The sequence below is a fragment of the Acanthopagrus latus genome, chromosome 18 (genome assembly GCF_904848185.1).
Source record: "Acanthopagrus latus isolate v.2019 chromosome 18, fAcaLat1.1, whole genome shotgun sequence".
NCBI classification, from domain to species: domain Eukaryota; kingdom Metazoa; phylum Chordata; class Actinopteri; order Spariformes; family Sparidae; genus Acanthopagrus; species Acanthopagrus latus.
Genome location: NC_051056.1, coordinates 418800 through 436896, shown reverse-complemented (window position 1 = coordinate 436896; position 18097 = coordinate 418800). Strand labels below are relative to the sequence as shown.

Sequence of the window (18097 nt, the reverse complement as noted above, 5' to 3'; positions counted from 1 at the left end):
AACTTGTGCAAACGAAGGTTTGACTCTGCAAGTGAGGACTGAGTTCTCTGGAGAAGATCGATCGCCTCGGCTTCAGATGGTAAGGATATCAATCCATCGTCCACATAAAAGTGGTTCTCCACGAACTTGACTGTGTCAGCTCCATACTCCCTAGCGCCTTCTCTGATTGCACGTCGTAGGCCATAGATGGCCACTGCGGGTGAAGGCCCGTTGCCGAAAACGTGGACCCTCATGCGGTACTCAATAACCTCCTTAGTGATGTCATTGTCCTTGTGCCTCAGGAACCGCAGGTAGTTACGATGACTTTTGTCCACTAGGAAGCAATAGAACATCTGCTGGATGTCTGCCAGGATTGCAACCTTTTCTTTCCTGAAGCGTAGTAGGACCCCTAGAAGGGAGTTATTGAGGTCAGGCCCTGTGAGGAGCACATCATTGAGGGAAACGCCGAAGTACTGGGCACTAGAATCAAAGACCACCCTGATTTGATTGGGTTTCTGCGGGTGGTAGACGCCAAATGTCGGGAGATACCAGCATTCTTCATCTGGCTTCAAGGGCGGTGCTACCTCTGCGTGTCCATTGGTGAAGATTTTCTCCATGAACTTCACATATTGTTCCTGCATTTCAGGCCTTTTCTTCAGGGTTCGTTGCAGAGACGAAAACCGCTTGACAGCTTGCTCTTTGTTGTTTGGTAGAAGCTGGCGTGGTTCTCTGAACGGCAATGGTGCGACCCAGCTGTTGTCGTCATCTCTGAAGACGTTTTTGTCCATGATCTCCAGGAAGATGGTGTCTTCCACTGAAGGAGCAGGTTTGTTGTCGTGCTCGGTGCGGTTGAACACTGTCTGCCCCAACATCCTCTCAGGTGCTTTGTCGGGCCTGTTGACACCTTGTTTCGATTCCTTGATGTGCATAAAACTTGGGCAGGGCTCGAAGTTTGAGGGTCGGCCATTGTCGAGCACATGAGTCTTGTATGCATTGACTGTTGGTTTATGGACACTCCCCAGGCAGACCTCTCCAATGACTACCCACCCTAAGCCCAGACGTTGGGCAAAGGGCGAGTTGTGTGGCCCATTTACTTGTTGTCTGACCTTGTGAACCTGGAGGATGTCTCGCCCCAGCAAGATGAGAATCTCAGCTCTTGGGTCCAGCTCTGGAATTTGCTGAGCAATATGACGGAGGTGAGGCTGGTGTTTAACTGCACTTGGAGTGGGTATCTCACTCCAATTGTTTGGGATATTGGGACACTCTGTGAGTGGTGGAAGAGAGATGAGGACTTTTCCATCCAATGACTCAATCTGTAATCCCTCTCCTTTCCTTCCTGACGTCTCAATGATACCAGAGCATGTTCTGAGACGGTATGGGAAGGTTTCACTCTCTACGCCAAACTGTTCGAAGGGTTAGGGTTAGGGTTTGGGTCATTTCGTCTTTTGGCTTCCTGGCTCACAAAGTTGCAGAAATAGTGAAATGGGGGGAAGCGGCCGCCATTTTGTTCTTTGTACCGCGTTCCAGATGTCAACCATTTCTCCTGAAGCTGGTATGGAAACTTTTCCACAATCGGACCAATTCCGCTAGAAGTGTCCAGATAGGTGAGGCCAGTGAGGTATCCATCTTCCTTGGCACCTTGAATCTCCTGAAGCAGGTCCCCAAGATGACGTAGTTTTATGGGGTCTTTAGCTGAAATCCTTGGAAAGTCCTCTAATCTCTGAAAAAGGGACTTCTCTATTACCTCAGGGGCAGCATACACTCACGAAGTCTCTCCCATGCTTTGGTTAAAGCGAGACTGGGGTTGATAACATGCACTGACCTTATGCATCTCACCTGTTGCCCAGATTCCTTCCCAAGCCATCTGGTCATGAGATCCAATTCTTGGATTGGTGTCAGTCTAACTTCGCTGGTTGCGCTGACAAATGATGAGTACCAAGCGCAATAATTTTCTGGCTTATCGTCAAACTGGTACAGTCCCGAGCTGACAAGGTCTCGTTGAGCTAGATACTGAGCTAATGGCTCTGTTGGATTTGGCGTGGCAGCGGGTTGAAAACATTGGGGGACATATGATGGCTTATCCGCATGTACGGTAAATGTAGGTCTCATAACTCCAGACTTAATCTCAATTTTAGGAGGATCAGGTAGGTTTGGTGGCGGTAAGTGCATGCTTTCTTCAGAATTTGGTTCGCTATTGTTGAACAAAAGCTGTTGTGAGACATCTCCCATATCAGGTAAGTGTACTGGTAATCTCTCTGTGATGTAGCCGTCGAGTGATTTTTTAACAGGTGAGTGGACAACAGATTGCGGCAAGGAGTGTTGTGAGAGAAGATGACTCTTTAGCTCAATCTGCTCTTGAACATAATCTTGGGTGCGTTCCACTTTAGCCCTCTCCGAATGTGTTCTTTCTGATTCCCTTTCCCCAACTTCAGACATCACGGTTGACTGCCATTTCCATTACCTGTGCTTCTACTGTTGCTGCATCTGCTTCTCTTTGTAGTGTTAACACTTCCAACTGTGTGTCAATTCTGGTTGTTTCCACCTTTATTTCTGCTTCTCTGACAGCTTTTTCCATTTTTAATTTAGCCTCCTGTGCGGCGTATGAAGCTCTTACTTTGGCAGCCTCTGCTTTGGCCCGAACCCGGGCTACACTTCCAGACGACGTCGTGTTGCTTGCCACCGTGGACCTCTTGCTTCCATGGTGTGATGACATCTTGCCACATCAGATTGTGAAAGTCTGCTTTTTTACTGTAATGTTCTCTCTTGGTTGTAGCTGAACCAAAATAAACATCGAGCTAACCACTTCAATCTTCATTCCATTTCAATAAAGATGACAGAGGCGTAGAGTGGCTTTTCATCCGTTGTATTGAACTTGAAATGCATCAATATGTGTGTGGTAAAAACTGCAAAACAAACATACAGATTTATATTAATCAATTGGCTGAGGTAAATCAAAGAATGGCTAACAACCTAGCTTGTTTTTAACTGACAATCAAAACAGCAACAAGACAAAATAACTTATTCACACGAAATATTTTCCCTAAACAGTTGACAATATACACACCTAACCATATGATCCTATATATTAACACTTACAGCATTGCTTGGCTACAATCGTTGTGGGTTTAGAATGTACATCTGCTGCAGGAAACCAACTGTCTGCCGTTATATCCATAGACATATAAAGAGTAGACGCCGCAACGGCTGCCGGGCAGGGAGAAATGCGGTGGCCATCTTGGGGCGGTCATTCTACTCCGAGTTGAATGAATGTAGACTACTAAGAAGAACGAAGAAGAACGAAGAAAGAAAAGAGAATAATAAATAAGTTTGAGTTGAGAAGCAGGGAGAAAAGATGCCACAGCATTGCGCAACTTATTCCTGCTCTAATCGCCGGACTTTATTGAACAGGAGTCGGGGGATTACTTTTCACAAGTAAGATTTAACATTACTATTTGTTGTCTTTTGTAACGATTTTCCGTACATATGTATCAATTTTTACAAATCAGTTTTCTACCACCCCAGTTAGTTTAGAAACATTTTTTTAAGGTCGAAATGTTACGTTGTGTTACTTTAATAATACATACAACAGATCATCTGATTGTAGAATAGTTTGCAAACATGCTTATTCACAATTTAAGCAGCTTTGGTTCATTATCAACAGAAATGCATCAAAATTGATGTTTTGTTGAAGACCTGTTGTAAGAAATTTGAAGGAAAAAGTAAGCTTGACCTCCTTTGTAAAAAAAGTGTTGACCAAATCTCCTTCTTTCATTTTGAAGGTTTCCCAAAGACAAAGATGTGAGGAAGAAGTGGGAAGTGGAATTTTTCATTTTCTCTGATATATAAATGTATGTATATATATATATATATAATATATTATATATGAATATATATGAATCATATTGATACTCTACATGATTTATATATTTTTCATTTTCTCTGATATATAAATGTATCTATTACATATATGGATAGATATATATGATTTATATTTTTTATCGTATTCTCTGATATATAAATGTATATATATATAATATATATGAATCAAATTGATACTCTACATGATTTATATATTTTTCATTTTCTCTGATATATAAATGTATCTATTGCATATATGGATAGATATATATGATTTATATATTTTTTCATATTCTCTGATATATAAACGTATCTATAATGTGTGTGTGTATGTAAATATATATATATATATATATATATATATATATATATATATATATATATATATATATATATATATATATATATATATATATGGAGAGAGAGAGAGAAAGAGAGAGCCTATATGATTTCTGTTGTGTTTATAGTGTTTGCAAAATAGGCTACCTATCATACATAACATATATCATACATCAGAATATTCTATTACTGTTAATCCATTTATAATGAATAAAATACACCGGACCATGTGTCCTGTGTCATAGCTATAATGTATGACGTTTACAGCAAAAAAAACCGCGTGAAAATCAGTTTCTATATCAGAGTTACGATTGATTAAATGCGCTGACACCTAATCGCGCCTTCTCAACAGATTACACTGAGTGGAACGGGTGACCGCCCCAAGATGGCCGCCCCAATTCTCATCAGCGCCAACAGGTAGCAGCGTTCGACGCGGCGTCTACTCTTTATATGTCTATGGTTGTATTCGACCTCTTATTCGTCAGTCATGAGGCAACGTCAAGTTGCTCGGTTACTGATTGGCTGGGGGGCGGGAGAAGAACAACAGAGAGTGACGCAAGGGTGCACGGTGCAGTTCGGAAGCCCCCCCCCCCCCCCCCCCACGCCGTCTCTCCAACTGCTTACAGGAACGTTACTGCTGTAAATGCGCTATGGTAAGAGTCATATTGATGTTATGAATCACACTTTATTGTAGCATCGCTGTTTTAAATTAAATGCACTGCGTTGAGATTGTAAAAGTGTATTGTGCATTTTCGGCAAAGCTAACAAACAAGCTAAGCTACTGCCAAGCTAGCGGCTGTGTATCCAGGACTCCAGCAGCGTTGGGGCTCACGTTCAGCTGTCAACCCACTGGAAGCCATCAGCCCTACAGCGGGCGAGAGGAAACCAGATAGCACACTGGGTGATGTCAGTCAGTGGCGTGCTTTGATGTCAACAAGGTTATCAATGTGAGATAATGAAACAGCTAAGTAGCGCTAGCTTCGGTAGCTAATCGGGGCACGTCATGCACGTTAGCTGCGGAGTCTCGCGCGAGTAGAAAGGAGGCTTAATGACGTCACACAGTAACGTCAGTGACCTCACAGTACAAATGTATAGTTCCCATGTATATACACAACGTATTACGTTCAGTGGTGAGATAAGTAGATCATATACAGTTAGCAGTTTGTTAGTGAGTTGCCTTATTACATGTTTTGTGTGTTTGTGTGTAATTCATTAAGTTTTTGGGCAGTTGTAGTTGCGTTGTTTGTTACTGTGTTATTTTTGGCTGTAATCCCCGTGTAGCAGGAAGTTAGCCATGTCATAAAACATTCAAAATCATCATCACTGTGTTTCTGTTCGATTTGCATAAAACATTTGGCACCCCTATGGACAGTGTAGTGGCAAATAAATCTGGGTCATGATGAATACACCACGCAATTCTACCTGTGTGCTAACAGTGAATTTGAGTCTGATGTATGACCAAGGTTTGATGCTCCCTTTATATAACAAGGCTGAAGTGAATGAGCAACAGGTGCAGCCACAGCTCACCCAAGGCCACAGATAGGGGCCTGGGTGTTTCTTTGCATAGCCCTATCGAATGATGAGCAGTACTCACGTGAAGGTGCAGGACTGTTTTCCCTCCAATGGTGAACAATGATCCTGAATCCACAATCAGCATTGCTGGCTTCATTGTTTATATCTACCTGGTGCTTGCTGTTGTAATCGCAATGAAATGCGACGGGAAGCGTCCGTCACATCAGTATCCCTGCACCAAATGTCTGTACGATTAGTGTATCTGTGGTCACAACATTGGAGTCTAATAGTGTCATAATGTCATTACACACAGAGATGTCTTTGTGTCAGTTTATCACTCTGTCTACCTCTGCACAGAATGTCCATCGACATCAAGAGACATCAAGTGCTGGCAGGAGGAAGTGTGAGAATTTCTGTTAGAATATAGTTTAACAGTTTTTCCATCCGTGTTGGTTGCAAAAAATCTGTGTCGCATGTGCACTGAAAGCTGAAATATGTTAATCTAACAATTATAGGCTTTTACTTTAAAAGTGGAATTGTCAAATCAAACCTGTTACACATGTACGTATGGTACATGTGTTTTGGAGGCTGACTTTGCTTTTTAGTTTTTTCCCTCTACAGGTTTTGCTGTGGAGTATCTGTTCAGGGCCAAGTTGAGTGTGACCACAAGACTGATGGGTCTTGTGATGTGTGCTACGTTTGTTTCTGTGATGAACGAACATATAACACTCAGACCTTTCCTGGCTTTTGTTACAGATGGCATCAATTGATCATGACACTCCATTTGGAAATGTGTAATTAGTTCTTAAACACTGCTGTTAACGGTTTGTTGGTTCATCACCACAGGGTGGCTGTGGGTAACTCTGACATCACCACTTTGGTGTGAGGGCCCTCCTTGGGCCACGCCAGTTCAGTTCAGCCTTCAGTCCTTGAGGAGGAACCCAACAGAGACATGGAAAAATGATGCATTTGACTGTTGGTGGAAATAAAAACAGAGCATTTTATAAGATTTTTCACCGCATGTGAGATCCTTGCTTACTTCAGAGTCATACAAAAGAACATTATACAGAAGAAGATGACAGTGCAGCTTTAATTGGAATGAAATGTAGTCTAATCAATATTTCCTGTTATTTGAGTTACTTTTAAAATGAAATGGTATGTTTAAACCCAACTACATTTAGGTGCCCAGTAAACTTATAAGCTCAGTGGACACTCCGTAATGCAGCAAGCCACAAACAGTGTTTATTGTCATAATTGGGCCTTTTCTTGGAGGGCATTGTTGCAGTGGACACTGGTAACAGTTGGCCCTGTGTTTCCAGTGTAATTTTGTGAGAAAGCAGTGATCAACAATTGCCCCTTGATTATTATTTTACTGCATTACTGTATTGTAACATTCAAATAAAGTCTGATCACTCTGACTAATCTTTATTGGTATTATTGTTTATGTAATACTCTCTCTCTCTCTCTGATATATATATATATATATATATATATATATATATATATATATATATATATATATATATATATATATATATATATATATATATATATATATATATATATATCAGATACAAATATATATCATATATATATATCAGATACAAATCATATATATATATATATATATATATATATATATATATATATATATATATATATATATATATATACAAATATATATATATATATATATATATATATATATATATATATATATATATATATATATATATACAAATATATATATACAAAAGAAGATGACAGTGCCAAAAAACTGTCTATATCTTCAGAACATGTGATAAGACATTTGTTTATGTCTATTAAAGGCTGAACTTTCGTTGTGTCATTTGACTTTGTCATTACATCGTGTCGTCATGCTGTGTCACTTGACAAAGCGTTGTTATGATGTGTTGTTTGACAGTGTCCTCACGTCCTTACTGCGTGTCTTGCTATGTGTCCTAACTACATGTCGTCTTAATGTGGTTTGACAACGTCCTTAGCATGTGTCGTTACTGCGTGTCGTTTGACAATGTCGTTACTACGTGCCGTTACTACGTGCCGTTACTACGTGCCGTTACTACGTGCCGTTACTGCGTGTCGTTACTACGTGTCGTTACTATGTGTCGTTACTATGTGTCGTCTTGATGTGTCGTTTGATAACTTTGTTACTATGTCGTTATTGCGTGTCGTATGACAACGTCGTGAATATGTGTCGTTACTGCGTGTTCTTTGACAACGTCGTTACCATGTGTCGTTACTACGTGTCGTTACTACGTGTCGTTTGACAATGTCGTTACTGCGTGTCGTCTTGATGTATTGTTTGATAACGATGTTACTATGTGTCGTTACTGCGTGTCGTTTGACAACGTCATTAATATGTGTCCTTACTGCGTGTCTTATTGATGAGTCCTCCGACAACTTTGTTATGTCTGGCTAGCGCTGTAGCGCCGGGCGCCCCTTTGTCGACTTACCCCTTCCGGTCAGCGGACTGAACCTCCCAGCAGGAGACGTTTGGTATTGTCCCCTAACACTAATTTATTTTTCATGCATCATACCCTACTAACAAGAACAAAATGAATTAGATAGATAGATAGATAGATAGATAGATAGATAGATAGATAGATAGATAGATAGATAGATAGATAGATAGATAGATAGATAGATATATTAGACATATTATATATATATATATATATATATATATAGAGAGAGAGAGAGAGAGAGAGAGAGAGATAGAGAGATAGATATATAGAGATATATATATAGAGATATATATATATAGAGATATATATAGAGATATATATAGATATATATATAGAGATATATATATATAGATATATATAGATATATATATAGAGATATATATAGATATATATATAGAGATATAGATATATATATAGAGATATAGATATATATATAGAGATATAGATATATATATATATATATATATATATAGATAGATAGATAGATAGATAGATAGATATAGATATATAGATCTATCTATCTGAGAGAGAGAGAATTACATAAACAATAATACCAATAAAGATTAGTCAGAGTGATCAGACTTTATTTGAATGTTACAATACAGGAATGCAGTAAAATAATAATCAAGGGGCAATTGTTGATCACTGCTTTCTCACAAAATTACACTGGAAACACAGGGCCAACTGTTACCAGTGTCCACTGCAACAATGCCCTCCAAGAAAAGGCCCAATTATGACAATAAACACTGTTTGTGGCTTGCTGCATTACGGAGTGTCCACTGAGCTTATAAGTTTACTGGGCACCTAAATGTAGTTGGGTTTAAACATACCATTTCATTTTAAAAGTAACTCAAATAACAGGAAATATTGATTAGACTACATTTCATTCCAATTAAAGCTGCACTGTCATCTTCTTCTGTATAATGTTCTTTTGTATGACTCTCAAGTAAGCAAGGATCACACATGCGGTGAAAAATCTTATAAAATACTCTGTTTTTATTTCCACCAACAGTCGAATGCATCATTTTTCCATGTCTCTGTTGGGTTCCTCATCACGGACTGAAGGCCGAACTGAACTGGTGTGGCCCAAGGAGGGCGCTCACACCAAAGTGGTGATGTCAGAGTTACCCACAGCCACCCATTGCTGATGAACATACAAACAGCTACTGGCAGTGTTTAAGAACAAATTACACATTTCCAAATGATGATCAATTGATGCCATCTGTAACAAAAGCCAGGAAAGGTCTGAGTGTTAGATGTTTGTTCATCACAGAAACAAACGTAGCACACATCACAAGACCCATCAGTCTTGTGGTCACACTCAACTTGGCCCTGAACAGATACTCCACAGCAAAACCTGTAGAGGGAAAAAACTAAAAAGCAAAGTCAGCCTCCAAAACACATGTACCATACGTACATGTGTAACCAGTGTACTGTAACAGGTCTGATTTGACAATTCCACTTTTAAAGTAAAAGCCTATAATTGTTAGATTAACACATTTCAGCTTTCAGTGCACATGCGACAGTAGTGGCGACGGTGTGAGTGAAAAAAGTACCGCTGAAAAATAATGACACATAGTACAAGTACAGAACCCTGTGGCTGACAACTTAGGCATGGTGGTGTGGTATTGTATACATTACAGTGTGTGTCGAACCTGCAGGAGATGCGCTGCCCCTCACCAGATTGTAGCGAGGACATAGTCAAAATCTTCCTACAGCTTTGCTTTCGTATGGCTCTTCGAGATTTGCTGTAAACAACGATGCACCTTCGAATCACAGATTTTTTGCAACCAACACGGATGGAAAAACTGTTAAACTATATTCTAACAGAAATTCTCACACTTACTCCTGCCAGCACTTGATGTCTGTTGATGTCCATGTCCATGTCCATTCTGTGCAGAGGCAGACAGAGTGATAAACTGACACAAAGACATCTCTGTGTGTAATGACATTATGACTATTTTACTCCAATGTTGTGACCACAGATACACTAATCGTACAGACATTTGGTGCAGGGAGACTGATGCGAGAAAAGTTTTGTGCTACGGATGCTTCCCGTCGCATTTCAATGTGATTACAACAGCAAGCACCAGGTAGATGTCAACAATGACGCCAGCAATGCTGATTGTGGATTTAGGATCAATGTTCACCATCAGAGGGAAAACAGTCCTGCGACTTAATGTGAGTACTGCTCATCATTCGATAGGGCTATGCAAAGAAACACCCAGGCCCCTATCTGTGGCCTTGGGTGAGCCGTGGCTGCACCTGTTGCTCACTCCAGCCTTGTTATTATAAAGGGAGCATCAAACCTTGGTCTTACATCAGACTCAAATTCACTGTTAGCACACAGGTAGAATTGCGTGGTGTATTCATCATGACCCAGATTTATTTGCCACTACACTGTCCATACGGGTTCCAAATGTTTTATGCAAATCGAACAGAAACACGGTGATGATGATGATGATGTTGAATGTTTTATGAGATGGCTACCTTCCTGCTACACAGGGATTACAGCCAAAAATAACACAGTAACAAACAACGCAACTACAACTGCCCAAAAACTTAATGAATTATTAACACACAAAACGTAATAAGGCTACTCACTAACAAACTGCTTACATATATGAAATACTTATCTCACATCAGCCACTGAATGTAATACGTTGTGTATATACATGGGAACTATACAATTGTACTGTGAGGTCACTGACGTTACTGACGTTACTGTGTGACGTCATTAAGCCTCCTTTCTGCTCGCGCGAGACTCAGTCCACAGCTAACGTGCCCCGATTAGCTACCGAAGCTAGCGCTACTTAGCGGTTTCATTCTCTCATGTTGCTAACCTTGATAGTGCGCTGTCTGATTTCCTCTCGCCAGCTGTAGGGACTGATGGCTTCCAGTGGCGTGACAGCTGAATGTGAGCCCAACCCTGCTGGAGTCCTGGATACACAGCCGCTAGCTCGGTGGTAGCTTAGCTTGTTTGTTAGCTTTGCCGAAAACGCACACTACATTTTGACAATCTGAACGCAGTGCATTTAATTTAAAATAGCAATGTCTACAATACAGTGTGATTCATAACTTCAGTATGACTCTTACCATAGTGCATTTACAGCAGTATCGTTCCTGTAATCAGGTGGAGAGACAGTGTACCAGGGGAAACTGTTGAACTGCTCCGGACACCCTTGCGTCTCTGTTGTTCTTCTCCCGCCCCCCAGCCAATCAGTAACCAAGGAACTTGACGTTGCCTCATGACTGACGAATAAGAGGTGGAATACAACAAACAGCAGTGTAGGATGTACAACAAGCAGGTGTAGCAGTATGAAGGAGTGTTTGATGGGTTTCAGCTGTGTGGCTCTATCTATAAATGCAGGCATAGCGCGCCTGGTTGTCCTCTTGCCTGACGGAGCCTGGGTCATGTCACTTTTCCCGGTGCCCTTCACTTCCGCCTTCGCTTGGTTGCAGGTAGGCTGCCGGCGGCGACTATAGTCTGGTCTCACGCTGTCCCTCCAGTTGTGTTCATGGTGGTTATTTTATATCAGCGGCTCGCTTGGATGTTGCAGCTGGTTGTGTGCTGCTTACTCTCTGCTGCTGGTTGCTGTGTAGCTGATCACGTTGCCCCAGACCATGCTGACCGTGATTGCCTGACCGGTATGTAGCACAGTGACTGTAGCTTCCTCCTCCAGCCACTCCTAAGTTGCTAATATCTGTTCTTTTATTGTAGGGTAAAGACACATGTGTAAAGGCATAGCAACCGCTAATCTGCAAGAAATCGCTGTTGCTTTGCTTTGCTTCGCTTCGCTGCTTTGCTTTGCCTCACCGCTAGCTGCGTGCTTGCTGCTCAATGCTAGCTGCTTTGCTTTAAGTGGCGATTGCTTTGACTCATTGCTCGGCCTCACACTGCGCTGACACAAACTTTTAATTGCACCCGCGGTTGCAGTGCCTCAACGCTGTCTGCCTAGTTCCTGGCTGCTCACCACAGCTGGTTAAGAGTGTTAGCCTTCGTCCAGGCTTTGTTTAAGCGTTGCCGTGGCCTGATCGTTGCTTGGCAGTGCCATCCTGAACTGTGTACTGTCAACCCTGTCACTTGTTGTTTTGTGTGTGTGTGTGTGTATATGAGAGAGTACAGTGGGAGAGTTTATCCCATTTTCTTTGTGATTAGTAGTTTATGACATTTTCTTTCTTTTGTAACAGTTGGTTTTACTGCAATCTGTATTCTGATTTGTTAGCTTCGTGATTATTTTGGTCTTTGCAGGTTGCAGGTGTATTTCGTTTGATGTAAATCTTAATTCTATTTGATATTGTGTTAATTCTTAGGGATGTGATAAACTAAGTCCTGATTTCTTGTGTTTGTCATTAGTTGCATTTAATGTTTGTGTGCTCACCTGCTGTCCTCTGATTTTCCCCATTCAGGTGCTGAGCCTAGGATGGTGGATTGTTGTTGTGGTGGCGGTGTCCGTCTTGTCTTTGGCACTTTTTTTTTTTTTCTTTTAGGTTGCTTTTGGTTTCACTTTTATTTACTTCACGTATGGTGTTCCTGGGATCCCCTTTGTTTTGGACCCATCTCCCCCCTACTAAGTCTCAGCCCTGATTGGTCCCCCTTTTTGTCCCAGCTAGCACCAGCTTCAAAAAGGTTTATGATAGCCGTGACATTTTTTAAAGACAGACAGACAGACAGACACACACACACACACACACACACTCTTCAGTTAGGATTGTCTAAAGCTTAAGTGAATAAATGCGAAACTTCTTACCAGAAACTCTTGATGAGTTTTTGTACATCTTGAGGCACTTCAGCAGACACTCTCTCCTTACGCTTACATCAAGGCTTTAGGTAAGTGCAAACATGAACAAAACAATGCAAAATCATGCTGTCGAACTGTGCAACTTGACTGAAGATGCAAACACAAAAATGCATCAGTGGGAACGTAGACAGTAATTGTCCAGTAATCAGACAAATGGTTTGAGTAAACAGCAAGATACACATTGTACTTCTTTCAAAATGTAATCTAACTCCACAATCAAATGTGAAGACAATGACACATTAACACTACTGCTTCTATTGACAACATTACTATTTATGTGATGTAAGGTGAATTTTGCAGTATTAAGTACATACCTGATAAAGAACTTTCAGCACATCCCAGATCTCCTCTCTGACAGCTCCTCCCTTGTTCCTGATGATCTCAATCAGCTTGCTGTGGTGCTTGTCCAAGGAGGCCAGGAATCGTGGTTGAAGTGGAACAGTAGTAATCCTCACGAATTCAGCATTGATCTTTAGAAAATAATATATCACATATGTAAGTTATGACATTGCATTAAACTCTGTGGTGTAAGATCTTTTTTGACATTTTTGTGACTGCTTTGGCTATTTTTTTTTTTAAACAGGTTTCAGATAATGGGAAATATTACTACCATTTAATTTACAGGCCACCACTGACCTATTGATTGAAAAAAATGAATTACCTCATCCACTGTAAACAATGCAGGCCATCTCTCTTTCACCTCCTCCACACCTGATTCATTTGCCAAAATTTCCTGCCTTCACGGTGAAAAGGTCTTGTCCATTTTGTTCTTTATCACGATTTATGCACGATTGTTTCGCTTCCTCACTTTTGTCAAAAGTGACAGTCTCTCATCTTCCAAATTACGAGGTCTCTCCAGTTGGAATGTCAGGTATGTGGTTGGCTTCTCCTCTCCTAGGTCTCTTGACTTTATTGCAGGCAATGCATCACCTGGAGCTTTGGATTTCAGCGAATTTGCAAGTAATTCAGCACATCCAATGCCCTTCAGCTGAGTACGGTAGTTGCCCATTTTTCTCTTCAGCCTCTGTTTCCATCCGTAGCAACCATTGTATGAACTGGGTTCATAGAGGCACGGATGCTTCTTAATTAGCGTTTCAGCTACATCACTAAAGTCAGCATCTGTTGGGTATGGTTTGTACTTGTAAATCTCTTCAGCTACCTTTCTCAGAATGTCTGACAATGTCTTAGGACAGGGGTCGGCAACCCGCGGCTCCGGAGCCGCATGCGCCTCTTTGATCCCTCTGATGCGGCTCAGCTTTTGAAAATAATGAGTATTTAATTAAAATGTATTTTATTTTAGTTCGTTCATTTTCAAAATATAATTCTATGAAGATCATGGCGATCTTGTAGCATCTAAATAAAACGTGTTAAAATATTTTTTTTTGCCCTTAATACACGTCACAACCTCCAATGTGCGACACCCGCCATTGTGCGGTTTCTTGAACTTGATATGCCTCTCTCTGCAAAGACTGTCAAAGACAGAACCATAAAAATGGCAGAAGACATCGCCAGACAACAAATTAAAGACATCAATTCAGCTGTGGCCTACTCAATTGCCTGTGATGACTCTAAAGACAAAGGTGATGTTGAACAAATAGCGCTGTTCTGCCGGTATGTAAACTCTGCTGGGCCACAGGAAGAAATGATTGAGTTGATACCACTAAAAGGCCAAACACGGGGGGAGGACGTCTCTGAGGCTGTTTTGAATTGTTTAAGAGCCAAAGGAATAAACACCACCCACCTTGTGTCAGTGGCAGAAGGGGCACCGAGTATGACAGGAGCGCACAAGGGCTTTGTGGTTTTACCGCAGAAGTCGCTGGACAGAAAGTTGCTGACTTTTCACTGCATCCTGCACTAAGAGGCACTGTGCGCTCAAACATTTCCTCCGGAATGCACAGAAGTAATGAATGTTGTCATTCAGATTGTCAATAGAATAATGGCGAAAGGTTTAAATCACCGTCAGTTCCGTTCGTTACTGGACGAGCTGGAAAGCACGTATTCTGATCTCCTGCTGCACAACAAAATCCGGTGGCTGTCCAGAAGCCAGGTGCTGAAACGCTTTGCCGCGTGTCTGGAAGAAGTGAAAACTTTCCTGGGCAGCAAAGGGCTCACATTTCCTGAGCTGGAACAGCCAGAGTGGCTGGAAAAGCTACACTTCTTCATGACAGCGCATCTGAACACGCTGAACACAGCTCTTCAGGGTAGGACGCACACCCCTGCACATGTTGGAGGAGGTTTTGGCATTCGAGCGCAAGTTGACAGCGCTTGCCAGAGATTTACAGAAAGGTACACTGTCACACTTCCCCAGTTTGAGAGAGTTCAAAGAAGCTCGCATGATGAATTTTGAGTATTTACATTCTGCAGTCATCGCAATGCAAACAACGTTTGGGAAACGATTCAGTGAGTTCAGAGAGGGGAAAAAAACACATTATCCTTCCCTGTCACTCCCCTAAGCCTCGATCCATCCCTGTTGAATATGACAGCATTTCCAGGTGTGGGTCCACCTGATCTTGAGATGGAACTGGCTGACATAGCCGACAAAGACATGTGGGTGTCAAAGTTCAAGCGCTTGACAGCGGACCTTGAAGATGTTTCACGTCAGAAGGCCGTACTTGCTCAGAATCACAAATGGCGTGATATTGAGAACCTTCCCAAACCAGACAAACTTATGTTCGAAACTTGGAATGCTATACCCGACATTTATGTGAACATGAAAAAGTATGCACTTGGAGTCCGGTCGATATTTGGATCCACATATGTATGTGAGCAGGTGTTCTCCAACATGAACTTTATTAAAAACAAACATCGCACACGTCTCACAGATGACAGTTTACAATCCTGTGTGAAGATGAAGGTGACGGCATACAGCCCCGATGTGCAGACGCTGTGCGCTGAGGTCCAGGAGCAGAAATCACATTGACCAACTATGATACATATTTTAATTGCCTATTATTTCGCATATATTCATATTTTTTCATTGTTCAGTGAAATAGACATTTTATTATTCAGGTTGACAGCTGACTGCGGCACCAGTAAAGTGATAAGGGCACAGAGAGAGAGGACGGCATTTTTGGTTTGCTGCCAGTGGATACTTTAAGTTCGGCGGGTTTTTTTTTTTTTTTTTTTTTTTTTTAATTATTAGAAGAAGGACTCAAATAGATATCAAGTATTTTTACTTAACCTTCAACCCAGCGTCTGTTTTTCGCAGTTAAAAATGTTTTGTTGCATGCATGAATTATTTTTATTTCATTTCCTCTGCAGTCGTTCATTGATTACATAAATGTAACACATTTACATAGTTTATACATAGCAATAAGGCCAAAAAAAAAAAACTAAAACAACAACAAAAAAAACACGTTATATGCAGGGTTATTTCATTTTAAATTTCAAAAGGGTTTTGTGGCTCCCAGTGTTTTCTTTACTGTGTGAAACGGGTCCACATGGCTCTTTGAGTGGTAAAGGTTGTCGACCCCTGGCCTAAAACAAGCTCCTAGTGCTCTGAATCGCTTGATTTGGCAAGAAAATACCTCTGACTGAAAACAATGATGGAACAATTGAAACCATGTTTCAACACAATGATTAGGTCAAATACATACATTTTGAGCGAAATATAAGCTGAGAAAGCATTTTTGGCTTGAAGACAGCTTCATCTGCTCTAACTGCCTAAAACAAGCTCCCAGCGCTCTAAATCGCTTGATTTGGCAAGAAAAGACGTCTGCCTGAAATGAATGATGAAACAAGGGAAACCATGTTTCCACACTATGTTTATGCATCCACAGTAGGGTTAGGTCAAAGTCATACATTTTGAGCAAAATCTAAGCTGAGAAAGCATTTTTGACTTGAAGACAGCTTCATCTGCTCTAACTGCCTAAAACAAGCTCCCAGCGCTCTAAATCGCTTGATATGGCAAGAAAAGACGTCTGACTGAAATGTATGATGAAACAAGTGATACCATGTTTCCACAATATGTTTAGGTCAAATTCATAGATTTTGAGCAAAATCTAAGCTGAGAAAGCATTTTTGGCTTGAATACAGATGAATCTGCTCTAACTGCCCAAAACAAGCTCCCAGCGCTCTAAATCGCTTGATTTGGCAAGAAAAGACGTCTTAATGAAAACAATGATGAAACAAGTGAAACCATGTTTCCACACTATGTTTAGGTCAAATTCATACATTTTGAGCAAAATCTAAGCTGAGAAAGCATTTTTGGCTTGAATACAGATGAATCTGCTCTAACTTCCTAAGACAAGCTCCCAGCGCTCTAAATCGCTTGATTTGGCAAGAAAGGACGTCTGACTGAAATGAATGATGAAACAAGTGAAACCATGGTTCCACATTATGTTTAGGTCAATTTCATACATTTTGAGCAAAATCTAAGCTGAGAAAGCATTTTTGGCTTGAATACAGATGAATCTGATCTAACTCCCTAAAACAAGCTCCCAGCGCTCAAAATTGCTTGATTTTGCAAGAAAGGACGTCTGACTGAAATGAATGATGAAACAAGTGAAACCATGTTTCCACACTATGTTTAGGTCAAATTCATAGATTTTGAGCAAAATCTAAGCTGAGAAAGCATTTTTGGCTTGAATACAGATGAATCTGCTCTAACTCCCTAAAACAAGCTCCCAGCACTCTAAATCGCTCGATTTGGCAAGAAAGGACGTCTGACTGAAATGAATGATGAAACAAGTGAAACCATGTTTCCACATTAATGTTTAGGTCAGATTCATACATTTTGAGCAAAATCTAAGCTGGGAAAGCATTTTTGGCTTGAATACATATGAATCTGCTCTAACTCCCTGAAACAAGCTCCCAGTGCTCTATATCGTTTGATTTGTCCAGAAAATACGTCTTAATGAAAACAATGATGACACAAGTGAAACCATGTTTCCACACTACGTTTAGGTCAAATTCATACATTTTGAGCAAAATCTAAGCTGAGAAAGCATTTTTGGCTTGAATACAGATGAATCTGCTCTAACTCCCTAAAACAAGCTCCCAGCGCTCTAAATCGCTTGATTTTGCAAGAAAACACGTCTGACTGAAATGAATGATGAAACAAGTGAAACTATGTTTCCATGAATCTGCTCTAACTCCCTGAAACAAGCTCCCAGCGCTCTA

General features: G+C 40.9%; 2 long non-coding RNA genes across 3 annotated transcripts; one reads left to right on the top strand and one right to left on the bottom strand.

Moving 5' to 3' along the window:
- The first annotated feature begins 4450 nt into the window (after positions 1 to 4450).
- Positions 4451 to 13509, top strand: LOC119007463. Of its 2 annotated transcripts, none has more exons than XR_005071137.1 (2): positions 4451 to 4593; positions 11545 to 13509. It is a non-coding gene; the product is annotated as an uncharacterized LOC119007463 (long non-coding RNA). The 2 variants fall into 2 exon arrangements; XR_005071136.1 differs by lacking the exon at positions 4451 to 4593 and adding an exon at positions 11068 to 11440.
- On the bottom strand, positions 9422 to 11151 carry LOC119007464. Its single transcript, XR_005071138.1, has 3 exons — positions 11018 to 11151; positions 10021 to 10066; positions 9422 to 9922 (listed from the first exon to the last, which is right to left on the bottom strand). It is a non-coding gene; the product is annotated as an uncharacterized LOC119007464 (long non-coding RNA).
- Positions 13510 to 18097: the final 4588 nt, after the last annotated feature.